Below are 12,138 nucleotides of genomic sequence, written 5' to 3'. Positions count from 1 at the left end.
TCGTCTCTGTGAAATCTTAATTATCTTTATAAAGCTGTCTTGGTTTTTCCCTATAACTTCCCTTTTTTATGGGGAAAATCACAATCAGATTAAAAAAGTGTTTAGCATTGTGCCAATTAGGAGAGCTGCAGAGTTGGAAGTGCACTTTACATGTCAGCACAGAGACAGTTTACAAAGCATCCCTCTTCCTTCATGGGATCTGTGCTCTAAGCGGCTGTGGGTTTCGATAGGAGCAGAGGACAGACATGCTTGGTTAGCTTGGCTGCCTTTCCGCTTCACTGAAAGCCCCCCGAGAGACAGTGAAAAAGAAAGAACGCAAGAGAAAGTTACAGTAGAGAGAGTTGTACTTTTGTTTTGGCCAGTTTGTTTCTGCGTTTGCTTCCCTTGTTTATTCACACTGCTGGAGAAGGATAAAGTGGATGTTTCCTTCAGCAAGACAGCGAGTTGAACCTTTGACAGTGAATGGCCTCTGTAGATTTTAATGCCTGTTTCATAAAAGGCCATTGCAGAGGGCCTGTCAGACATTGAGCACAATTGAAGAGTCTGCTCATGTGTGCAGTCGTGGTCAAATGATCAGTCATGGAGTGAACTGATCTGAGAGCAGATTGACCGTGGTCTGTGGAGCTTGCTAGCGTTAGCCCATTGGCACGGCTCCAGATAACAATAACTCTTCTTATTCTCCAGTATTGACATTATATCGGTCTGTTAAACTCTATCCTGCAACACATTAAGCATAATGTGGTGGGCTAAGATGTGCAGAAGTCCCTATATTATTCTTGAATATAACGGTTGCTGATTGTTACTAAGGTTTGCGTTTTCTCTTCTGAGACACTAACAAAAACAACCTGTTCCTGTGAAGCTGAATACCTTTTTTAGATATAATTGTGTTTAGGTTTCAGTCTTCTATACTTTGTATTGTTTCTTTAGTTTTTCTCTGCAAAGGTGTAGGTTTTATAAGTAAGAGTTGCAGAGTTCCTCAGGGACCCATCTTTGGCTCAGTTCCTATCAATTACGCCTGGAGCGTACCCACTGACTCGTCTCTCCCCAGGTCTGTTTCTGAACCCTAACTGCACGTCTTCATGAATGAAATATGCTTTTCTGTGTTTGATAGTTGTAGCTGCTCTTTTAAGATGAAGCTAGAACTCTGAAAATCCAGCTTTTGAAGTGTGTAAGTTGCGATTTGGACCCATTCTGGAAACTTTCACACAACGAGTATAACCTTACTTCATCGTACCACTTTTAATTAAAAGATTATTAACCATTGGTAAACCTCACAGCTGAAAAGGGAAATGGAAAGGAGGATGATATTTTACAACTGGTAATCCTACTTACTTTGAACTATCTGCCATCTGATGAGGGAGTCTCAGTGTACTGCCAAGACTGTATCTCTAAAATATACTTTCACGCTACCAGTTGGAGGAGGTGGTGGGTGGGGTCCTCACCCTGTCTTCGGCATTTTTTGAGACTTGGTGCAGCTGGCAGTCTCCAGGGATGAATTATTTTAAAGGGCCTCGCAGATGCTTGGTTTTGCCACACACTATAAATCCTCATTGCAGAGCTGGCAGAGCAGTCAATGGTCAAGCTTTGCTTCATTTGTCTGCGCAACTGCCGCTTTATTTATGTAGTGGTGAGTGGGGTCCGCCGACAAACAGTGCCAGGGAAATGCATTCTAGACGACTTGCTTATAGCTAAAACATCTATCTGGTGACTGCCAGGTAATGAACAATGAGTCAAGGGGGTGTAAATGTGTTCTTGCTCCCTGTAGATTATACAATACAAGCCTCTGTTGTCTAGTTTCCCCCGAGCATGAGTCTTTCTGGTGTTTGAGATTTGGTATTTGCTCTGTTCCATTTCATGTTCCATGCTACGCCACAGCATCTATGTCTCTCCCTTTGCTCAAAGGGCCTGGTGTTAAATACTTTTAACAAAACAAATATATAGTGTAACCATAGTAACATGTATAGCATTTGCAAGTCATTATTTGCTTAATAAATTATTTTCCATACTATTTCAAATGTTGCAGTCTATTTCAAACACTGATATTTTGTAAGTTTTGGAAGCTAGTTTAAATATCTCCCATCAGTGTAAAATGTGTACTGCTCCGTTAGACTGGTTAAATTATTGATGACATTGTGAAATCAAGCATCACCAAAATGATCACAGACTTTGAGGACTTGATGTAACAGCAATTTTTGTTGATAAGCCAGCTATTTTAGTGCTTTCTTTTTCAGAATACTAGCATGCAAATTACAGAGAATATTTACCTGTTTGTGTCTTGCTCTGTGAAAGTAAAAATCTGGTGTTATTAAGTTGTATACACCCAAAACCTGGAAAAGAAAAAGGATTTGAATAAACTGGTCATGCTTCATGCCGTCTGGGGGCCGTTTGGCTTACCACTGTTTGACCACAGTTTGAGAATGGCTGATATAAAGAAAATACTACTTGTTTAATCAATGGTCTATCCTCTGCAAACATGCTCAGGACTTGAACTTTTGAGAAAAACTCTAGTGTTCTGTGCCCTTTCGTCGCAAATGGTAGCCTTGTAGATTAGCATGACTGTCCACAGTCACCACTTGTCAATACATGCTTCAGAAGCAGCCTGAGCCTCTTCAGAAATCCAGTTTAGACCTAATTTAAATTATTTTCTTTGTCAGATTCCGATTTTATTGTAATGTTGTTTTCCTTGTAGCCATAGTTGCTTGGCCTTTCCACCCCCTCTCTCACACTCTTATTCCTTATTTCCCCTAGACTCCCTTTGCTTGGTGGTATCAATCAATGGTTCTGCTTGTGTTTCTGCTTGGGGGATCAAATCAGATACACTGGTGGATTGAGTGTGTGGCATGGCCTACTGCATTTGAAAAGCAATTCAACGCCTCCGCTTTATTGTTCAGCTGAAATAAGATGGATGCTGGCAAAACTTGCTCCTCCTCTCGCCATAATAGGTTTTCTTCACCACTGACATAAACTCTCAAGAAAATACAAGTCTGACTCTCCGGCACGGTGATGACATGCATTGCTTGTTGCTTTTAAAATATAAACCACATCAGCAATGGTGTATCATATGAATTCTTACCGAAGTTTGAACTCACAGCAGCACCTGAACACTTCACTGATATTCTCTGTGATCGCACATGCTCCTCCTTTTTCCTGCTCGGGGAGGAAATCTGTGTTTTTTTGCATCTGTTTGAAGTGCAAATTGATGTTGAATGAAGTCATATGGCAGCTTTTTTTCCTGTCACATACATAAAACAGTTACTATCAGCAATAACCTGAAATGTTTTTTTGGGGAGGCACTGCTCAACCCCTCTCTTGTCTGTGCTTGGAGTGGCTCAGGCAATAGATGAGTTTGATCTGGGTAAATTAAGTGTGATGGGGTGGTGAAGATCGCTCCTGGCTGTTCCACAGATGGAGCTCTGAAGCGAGATCTAATGAAGATGTATTTTAATAATTGGTGTCAATGCTGAAGTAATTCATGGAGAAGGAGGAGCCCAGGGCAGCACTTGACCTCTAAAAGGAGGACTACCATCATTTTCGTCTCTTAATGACCAGTGAGCCTATGATGAGAGAGAAAGCTAGAGAAAAAGTAATGAAAAGCAAGTGAGGGTCATATTGTGAAGTTCCATATATCGCTCACAGTATCAGTGGTTAATATTAAAGCAAGGTCCTGCATGAATACAGCAAATGGTAGAACGATTGCAGTCAAACGACTAAACATTTTAATCACATTAATGGCATTATATGCAAAATTATCTGAATTAAAGTGAGGGACCATGGTTAATTGTCCTTATACATTTTTTGTATATTTTATTTTCACATTTTCAATCACATTAAAATCACATCGAAGTGTCAAATTAAGCATATGTGTATTCTATGCATAGAATAATTGTGAATTTATTTATTCTTTTGCACCTTCATATTCAGTGCTTGTGCGACTGTTCACTTTTCTTTTTTCTTTTTTTTTTGATCGTCTGCCAGCTGTGTAAGACATCAATGTCAGATTTTATTTTTAGAAACAAGACTGTGACTCAGTACCTCAGCTCCCCCGCAAAGAGCTTGGTAAAACTACCTGAACTACTGATTTCACTCCTCCCTCATCCTTAGTACCCCGGCATCCTTGTGTGCCTCAGCCAAGGCTTAATTCTTGTGTTATGGAGTAGTCTTCACAGGTTCAACATATTTTACCAGAACCTGAAGAGACCCGTAAATCTTCTAAACAAAACCGACTGGACCCAGACCCGGACCTGTCTGTTTTTTGAAAGTTGGAAACAGACCCGTAAAGAACTGAGAAATGCCATAAATGTACAACCGACGTGGACCGGAATGTTATTTGAAAGCTGTCCTGACTGGACCCGAACAGCATATATTCCACAGCAATTTGCTATTAGCAATTCAATAAACAAGTTCAGGAAAATACTACTGTTTTCTTACCTCTAGTTAGCAGCCTTCTCCCTTGTACCTGACTGTGATGCATACAGTCCTCCTTGCCAAGAAAGTTCCATCTATATTATTCCTCTTGAAAGAGCATGATTAATCCACTCATTATTCCAGCTTTAAAAGTCCACTTGCTGTCATGGAGACAGATGACAAATGTGACTGCGCAGTTTTTTTGTTGTTGTTGTATCTTGAGTCAACTCAATCTATAATAAGATAACTTTGACTGTTTGCCCTTTTGAACTATAATATTGATTGCTTGTTCAGTGCCATGGCTGCTGACTTTAGCATTACTTATTTGCTATCATCTCTGCTTTCTCGAGTCTGTCGAGTCTGGCCAAAGATTTTAGATGTAACAAGATGATTCATTTATAATAGTATTATACATATGAGAGAAAGAACGCTTGAGACTGCACTTCCGTGTTAGCTGGAGCATCCTAAAAAATAAGATTTTGAGAGCAGTTTCAGGGTCTGAAATTGAATTGTGACAATTCATCTCGGATTCAATTGATGATTTTAAATGTTATTTAAACGGAGCATGCAAGGCTGCAAGCAGTTTTTGAGATTTGAAGTTTGTTTGCATTCACTGCTGCACACAATAGGAGCAGGAAAACTCATGATCACCGTGAGTTTGCATTAACTACACCCTCTCTACTTCTGACAGCTAGGGTCGTGTTTTTCCCCCCACCTTATTTCCCGGCTCACGCTGTCTCATCCTAATTTTACAAGTTGCAAATTACAAAACACACACGCACAGTGCTGACTGACTCCCATCATGGCCAGCTGTTCGATCGACTTAGTTGTTATGTTATACAGACCTGAAGTAATAGAATGGGACCGACCCATATCCGGCTGACCGGGTATGACCCGGGTCCTCCTTGTTGACCTCTATTATGGAGGGTCCTGAAATGACCTGGGCAGTTTAATGATGGTATCAGATCTAACATGTTCATGATCAAAGGCCTCAGATGTACTGCCCACTATTTTGTTTCTATATGAGAGCTCTTACACCAGTTTTCTTTTCTTCCCTGCATACCATAAACGCTCAAATCCTTACACAGACTGTTAGATATAAGACAGAAACAAGACCACCTAAAATGTTTTTTTTTTTTTTTTTTTTTTTGTGGCTTGAATTGCCTTGTTGTCAGTTTCAAGCCTGTAATCTGTTATGACAGCAGTGTTATGTTTTTGAAAAAGGACATATAAGCATTACCACAAACAGACACAAATGTATTTTATGTAACATAACACATAACAGAGCCCAGTATCAAAAGAAGCTCCTTGAGGTTTCCATACTGGGCTTTATAACACAGGACCACCGCCTGATTAGAATTATGTTTATTTCCATACCAGCCAATCCCGTTACGCCCTGCGGCAGATGAATGCGGAGCGCAATGGAATTGTTCTCCAGCTTGGCTCATATTAACAGCTTGGTCTTAATGCCACAGTAAAATAATAAAGGAGGCTTTTGATAAGCAGCATGCTAAAGCGCTTTGAACAGGGGGTTAGATCATTCCACTTGTCTCCCCTAAGGACAGAGCTGTTTATTGCTGATGCTGTTTATTGCGAATGGAAGCATCTGCCAGTGCAGCTCTGTCCACATGACTCTGGCCCTCTCCCTCCTCTCTTTCTTTCTCTTTTTCTCTTTCATCACTCCAGAAAATCACTCATCCTCAGACGTCAACATATCCATCTGGACCCAAGGCAACCCAGTCTTGCACTAAAAACTCAAGTGCACGAAACATGCACACACTATTTCTCTCAACACACACGTTTGATGGCTTGCTTTTTCTATCATCAGATCACTACTGGTTTTGCCACCTGCACTTTTCTAAAGGCACAACTTTTTTTCCCCCTCAGCTAATGCAATGGCTTCAGAGTCCACTTTGGAAAAATCATATATTCTTGATGCAATCGTTATCAGAGTGTATTGTTGATTTTAAATGTTATTGAAACAGTTATTCAGTCTACATAGAAATTGACCCCACCGTAATGAGCCGCAATGAACCAACTTGCCTTAAAGTGATTCCTGTGTACCTCTTTGACCTTGAAGCTCAGCTGTAGATTGTTGCTCTCTTTTAATTCTCTGCAGATAGCGGAGGACTTTATCGAATTTGCAGTGTTCCAAAATAGAGAGTTGCTTTCTGGTGGCATGCTTCTGAAAAGAAAGCGATTTCTCTAATTGCTCTCATGTGCAGAGCCAATTTGTCTCAATAAAGCCAATATGGCCCGTGCTAATTTTTCTTTGTTTGCCCACTGTGCTCCGCCTCAGCCTAGGCCCACAGTCTCGCTCATTTTTGCCGTTCTCTAATAAATCACATATGCAGGAAAATTAGATAGTTAAATATTAATGCGCTGTAATGAGTTTATTGTGCATTAGAGAGGCCACAGGGGGTGACCTGGATACAGAAGTCGGTGCATTTTGAGAAAGATACCCCACAGTTCTTGGCTCGTATGGCTACACTTGGATGTCCCACTGACTTTAATCATCTTATCTCAGAGGGGAGCAATTTGGGCAACCACCACACTTAACAGCCCATTTGAAAATACCACCACGCCGTGCTACCTGTCTCGATGAAACTCTAAAACTTTCAATGAAGTCTTTGCCTCATAACTCCTCATTTGGGGCATGTTTAAGTGCAAGTTTTTGCTTGCCGCTAATGTCATGACTTTTGAGTAGGCAGCAGAAGTTGTTTCTTTTTGTCTACTTGATTTCCCTGGAGAAAGTTAAAAGATGACATTGTTGTACGCTACTGCAACATGATTTCCAAATCCAGTTTGAAGTCTAAAGACGTCTATGAAAATACAATGATATGTTATGCATGGAATGGCTTTTAAATATATAATGCAACTTCTCAAGCTTTTAAGCCTTAGATTAATGAGTTTTCTGGTGGAATATCTTTCAGTTAAACAAGTCGTATTATCTTAACAAGTACTCACTATAAGACAAGTATCCTGGTTTAATTTCCCAGGAAAGAGAAAAGTAGACATTAGTGAAGACATTCTGATTTGTTCAAAGAAAGAACATTCATATTCATAGACTTAATCTCTATGTCACGAGTTTCTGGTTTCACGTTTACTGATAATCTCATATTTGGTACAGTAGTGTGATGTGATTGGACGAGCTAAGACTGAAATGAACAGGCCCTGCATCACCTGATCATTTACAGTTATCTTGTCAGTATGAGGTACATGAATAATCAACAGCTCTTCAAAATAGTGACGTGTGCCCTCCACATGCAGCCTAGAGGGAGTAGGACAAAAAAATGAAATAAGAAAATTAAAACAACGGCACATTACAGAGGCATACGGTCTCCCGGGCAGATGTGTATTTTTTTCTGCCGTGGGGTTTGACAGTGAGAGATGATGTATTTAGGCTGGAGTCACATCCTCTCAAGCCCTGCAGGGGTCCGCATCAAACCTACTTCCACAGTGAGGCATCCCGAATGTGAGCATGGGAACTCTGCGCATACCCCAGAGAGATGTGCCCTGCTCACGGCATGGTGATGGGCGTGCTTCTTTCGCTGCTGTGGTTTGGAGATATTCATGTCTGCATATGTTAAGGGAGCTACTTCCCCAGTGTTTCTTATACTAGACGATACAAAGAGAAACTTGCATAGCAAATAGCTTAGAGCTTGAATGCAATAATATCTACAAATCTTAAAAAAAATATGTATATTATTGACATTCAGTATTGGGTTGAAATGACATTAACTTGGTTTAGTATGATTTTGATTTTAATGAAACTGCAAAGATGTGAGAGAAAATCTGTTTAAAACGATTCAAATATACAGTCAACACACCTATTAAAACATCCTTATAGACTCCCTCTATCGTATCAGCATCATTCAAATGCATTTAGGTTTTTATTTACTTTCCACTCACTTTTTCTTTTTTTCGCTGGTCACGTTATCAATGGTAATTGCCTCTTATCTAAATGTTACATTTCCCAGACTGCAAGTTTATTGGCTGTTCGAGCAGTTTGACTTCTAATTTCCATACAAATCAAAAATGGTGCAGAGACCACATCTCGGTGTGATCCTCTCCCCCTGCTCTCCAGGCCTGTGTGGTGAAGTCTTATCATGTTTAATTTGTCCCCGAGACTCTGAGGTGGAATTGGTTCAGGGTGGCAAGAAAGTGTGGCGAGAGGTCTGAAGAGCAGAGGGGACAACACGCTCGCCGCCTCCCCTAGCCCGCCTGTCGTGTAAACAGTCCCGGTGCTGCGTGCTCAAGATGGAGCCTCGCTGAATATCAACAACGCACTCCACGGTGTGAAAAGCCTCTTCTTTGTGAAAAGCTGAGCCAAGAGCCCAGACAACCGCACAACCGCACAACAGCCCTTGCCCTGATTGGAGACCGGCATTACAAAGACAGTTTGGGGAAAATAGAGTACGTTTGTTGAGGGTATAGAAAAAAGTAAGGGTGTGGGCTGCACAGCAAATGATAAGGTCAGGAAGAGAAACACTGAAAGAAACTTAAGGATTGAACATGCGATTTAAAGAGATGATGAAGGAAATGAGAATTCTGTCATCAGTCATGTCATCATTTACTCATGCATGGATTTCTTTCTTCCGTCTAATGAAAAAGAATATATTTTGTTTCTCATACATTTTTTGAAACACCTACAATGAATAGGGACTGAATTGGTCAAGCATACAAACTGTACAAAAGCAGCATAAATGTATTATAAGGTGGTCCTTTCAATTTGTGTGCTATATTCCAAATATTCATAAATCATAAAATAGCTTTGTGTAATACTCCAACTGAACTGCCATTAATACTTCACTCGTAAACTCGTAAATATTTTTTCAGAAAATGTTGACTACTGCTCAGGTTGTATGAACCACTTTTATGGTATAGTAATTTTTTTATTTTCTTTCTGTGCCTATCTTTTGTAATTGTATGTAACTTAAATTGTAATTATGTGAAGGAAAGGAAAGCAATGACAATAGGGTAGGTCACAACTGAATTAATTTTTTTTAGTGAACAGTGAACATTCATCTTGTTTGGGAATGTGCATGTTATGACTGTTGTTGAAGTTGACAAAAACCAAAAATTGTGACCAACCTTTCGTCCCTATTGTGGCATATATGTGAGTAAAATGAGCGGGACTTGTTGGGATTTGCTAATTGCCAATATGGGATAGATGCAAAGTGTTTGAGACAGTAAATGTTTTTATCAAGATTATGATTTTTTTTAAAAATATTATTATTATGATGTGCACGGGTAAATAATGTATTATAAATACTGTGACATTAATATAAAAATAAGAATTGTACACTTTGATTTCACGGTGCCTTTAAAAGTCTGTCTTCTAAAGATCCTTCCTTGCTTGATCTGGTCGTTCAATCACCATTTAAGTCCTCCTCTTTGACTGCTTGAGAGAGTTTTCTTGACCTCTTGCCAGCAAAGATCAGCTTTTGAGGTCTTCACTTGATGTAGGACAGTCATAGTCTGACAGCTTGACCCTTTCTTTGACATGTTGTATCTTATTTGTTTCTGCTCTCCTGATCTCTGACCTCTGTGTTTATCTTGATCAACTCTAAACATTGTTCATTTGAAAGGAAGCAAAAAAATGAAAGAAGATAAGTCTCTTTACTATCAACATAAAGCAACAATTCCTTAAGGAAACCTTGACTTGTAACGTTCACTGTTTTTTCATTCTTCCCTCTGAATTTTGAATATGTTTTATTAAGATATGTGTTCTACGTCTTCCCTGAGATGCACGTTTTTAAATACACAGTATGCTTAACATTGACAGCCATTAGTTTAAAAACATTCACTCGTAATTCTGAGGAATATGGAGATGCAGTGGCCTTATTTTGTGCATGCCTGACAAAATGGCAGTTTGGATTTCAAACTATGAAATGTGTTGTCGCATCTACGACAATTCTGAGTATCTCAAAATTCCTCACACTAGTTGATGATGGGCACACGCTGGGAATTGGCTACAAACTGGAGCTTTTTGTTGCAGTCTTTAAAAGACAAAAGCTTTTCACTCTTTTATGTTTTGTGTACGCTATGCTTTACTCAGACTCTAAGTCAGCAGAACAGTAGATACCTTTTTATGCGTTTCTCTCTATCTGCCTCTCTCTTCCTCACATTTTTTTCTTTCCAATTTTCTAAGGTGTTGGTCAGCCCTTGGCAGTGGACAGGTGGAAAGTGTTTGTGGTGTGCTGTCTAGATGCTGATACAAGCCTTCATCCTTATACAGGAGCCCCCCCCCCCCCCCCCCCACACACACACACCACCATCATCTTGTCACTAAATCCATTCGCAGACAGCCACAGGGTGCAATATAGAAAGCATTTCATCACTTGTGACTGTGAATGGGATTGACTCCAAACTTTGATCCAACAGCTAATTGTCAACTTTACAGCAGAGAAAATGCCGAGAGAGAATATAGTGGCTTCAAGAAGTAAACTTCAAAATGTATGGATGGGTTTTCAAGATTGTATAGCAAGGTATACAATCCAGTGGGATTTATTCTAATACATTTAAATATCAAAAGGTTAAATTCATTTAATTTAAGTTCATTTTATTTTATTTATATATGTCCATAGTATGGTTACTCTGCTAAGGCACACACGTTAGAACTCTGTTTCAGTGTTATTTTAGTATTATTTATATGCTATTATAGTATATTATTATAGTTAAATTAAAAGTTTTGTTTAATTTTAGCATCTGGTCCTCTTTCAGTCTTTTAAGGTGTTGTCTAAGGTCCTGTTTACACTGGTTTTTGTTTTAACACAGCGTTTTAAAATTAAACATTATCTCCATCCACACAACACAACCGAAATGCATGTAAAATGACCATTTGTGCACACATACAAGAGTAAACAGTTGCCGTTTGCACACGTAGCAAGCTGCAGTATTATAAAATGCAGAGTTTAACTGCAAAATGGCTGCTAAAAAGAATAACAAAGTCATCAAAACCTGCAGTTCCATCTCCATGTCATTGTTTACATGGTCATTGAGGCTGGTATGTTAAAGAGCCACTGAGAGAGACAGCTCTGGTCTGTTATTGTCGTCTTTGGATAGCGTAATGGTGATATGATAGGGGCTTGACGATCTGGGCAGCCACTTGTCCATCTACGGTCTACACTGAAACGCCACCCCAGAGTTTACAAACTAAAGCGGGTTTTGCAGCATTTAAAAGTTTAAATGAACAACAACAACACTGCTCACTTCTATTAAAATGACCTCGACTGCTGAAAGCTCTAGATTTCAAATGCTGCTTGGTTTTCTCTTTTGTTTCTCATGTAATAGCATTCATACATTTTTAAGTGTGACCTGAGTGTCCGAAAGTGTCCAAAACTATTTTGCGCCCACTGTATAAGGATTCTTTTCTTTTTAAGGGTTCTGAAGATGAGGCCAAAAGAGCAGATGTTCTGAATAGATGTGACTATTGCTGAATGTGCTCTTGTGAATTTGCATTAAACGAGCACGCTCCACCTCTTCTCTCCTCCCTCCGCCGTCTCGGCCGAGGTGAGGCAACTTATTAACCTTTCTGAAGCCATGGGCATCGCAGGGATTGAAAGCACACTTTTGGCACGCCGTGTTAATACAAATTAACCTCACACGATTGATATGCCTTGATTCAATTTTAATCACATTTCACACCATCAACGTCAGAGCACTCGTGTTCTTCTGCTAACACCACCTTGTATTACATTTTCTCATCAGTCCTCTGATATTTGATTAGAG

The 12,138-nt window shown here is 39.7% G+C and overlaps 1 protein-coding gene across 7 annotated transcripts in view; it reads left to right on the top strand.

Annotated features, from left to right (window-relative positions):
• The window catches only part of diaph2 (diaphanous-related formin 2), a 475,685-nt gene that overhangs the window by 185,072 nt on the left and 278,475 nt on the right, over positions 1 to 12,138 (top strand). The window lies entirely within an intron of this gene.

Source organism: Pseudorasbora parva, chromosome 11 (genome assembly GCF_024679245.1).
Source record: "Pseudorasbora parva isolate DD20220531a chromosome 11, ASM2467924v1, whole genome shotgun sequence".
NCBI classification, from domain to species: Eukaryota; Metazoa; Chordata; class Actinopteri; order Cypriniformes; family Gobionidae; genus Pseudorasbora; species Pseudorasbora parva.
Note: the sequence above shows the minus strand (reverse complement) of the source record. Positions and strands in the feature narration are given on the sequence as shown.